Source organism: Pristiophorus japonicus, chromosome 9 (assembly GCF_044704955.1).
Source record: "Pristiophorus japonicus isolate sPriJap1 chromosome 9, sPriJap1.hap1, whole genome shotgun sequence".
Classification (NCBI taxonomy): domain Eukaryota; kingdom Metazoa; phylum Chordata; class Chondrichthyes; family Pristiophoridae; genus Pristiophorus; species Pristiophorus japonicus.
The window spans coordinates 1,029,558-1,030,751 of record NC_091985.1 but is presented as its reverse complement, the minus strand read 5'-3'; the positions used below and the strand labels follow the sequence as shown (position 1 = coordinate 1,030,751).

At 44.9% G+C, this 1,194-nt stretch overlaps 1 pseudogene; it reads left to right on the top strand.

Moving 5' to 3' along the window:
• The first annotated feature begins 216 nt into the window (after nucleotides 1–216).
• On the top strand, nucleotides 217–337 carry LOC139274313 (5S ribosomal RNA; annotated as a pseudogene).
• The last annotated feature ends 857 nt before the right edge of the window (nucleotides 338–1,194 follow it).

Here is a 1,194-nt window from a genome sequence, read left to right as displayed (position 1 = left end):
TGAATCGTCTCTGTACCCCCTCCTAAGCCAGTATATCCTTCCTTAAGTAAGGTGACCAAAACTGCACGCAGTACTCCAGGTGCGGCCTCACCAATACCCTATACAGTTGCAGCAGGACCTCCCTGCTTTTGTACTCCATCCCTCTCGCAATGAAGGCCAACATTCCATTCGCCTTCCTGATTACCTACTGCACCTGCAAACTAACTTTTTGGGATAGCCTACATGGCTACACTAGTCTGAAAATGCCTGATCTTGTCTGATCTCAGAAGCTAAGCAGAATCAGGCTTGGTTAGTACTTGGATGGGTGACTGCCTGGGAATACCAGGTGCAGTAGGTCCTAAAAGAGTTTCATGCACAAGGACCCCCAGGTCCCTCTGCACCCAGCATGGTGTAATTTCTCCCCATTCAAGTAGTATTCCCTTTTTTTGTTTTTTTTCCCCAAGGTGGATGACCTCACACTTTCCGACATTGTATTCCATCTGCCAAACCTTAGCCCCTTCGCTTAACCTATCTAAATCTCTTTGCAGCCTCTCTGTGTCCTCTACACAACCCGCTTTCCCACTAATCTTTGTGCCATCTGCAAATTTTGTTACACTACACTCTGTCCCCTCTTCCAGGTCATCTATATATATTGTAAACAGTTGTGGTCCCAGCACCGATCCCTGTGGCACACCACTAACCATCAATTTCCAACCCGAAAAGGACTCATTTATCCCGACTCTCTGCTTTCTGTTAGCCAGCCAATTCTCTATTCATGCTAATACATTTCCTATGACCCCGCGTACCTTTATCTTCTGCAGTAACCTTTTGTGTGGCACCTTATCGAATGCCTTTTGAAAATCTAAATACACCACATCCATCGGTACACCTCTATCCACCATGCTCGTTATATCCTCAAAGAATTCCAGTATATTAGTTAAACATGATTTCCCCTTCATGAATCCATGTTGCGTCTGCTTGATTGCACTATTCCTATCTAGATGTCCCGCTATTTCTTCCTTAATGATAGTTTCAAGCATTTTCCCCACTACAGATGTTAAACTAACTGGCCTATAGTTACCTGCCTTTTGTCTGCCCCCTTTTTTAAACAGAGGCGTTACATTAGCTGCTTTCCAATCCGCTGGTACCTCCCCAGAGTCCAGAGAATTTTGGTCGATTATAACGAATGCATCTGCTATAACTTCCGCCATCTCT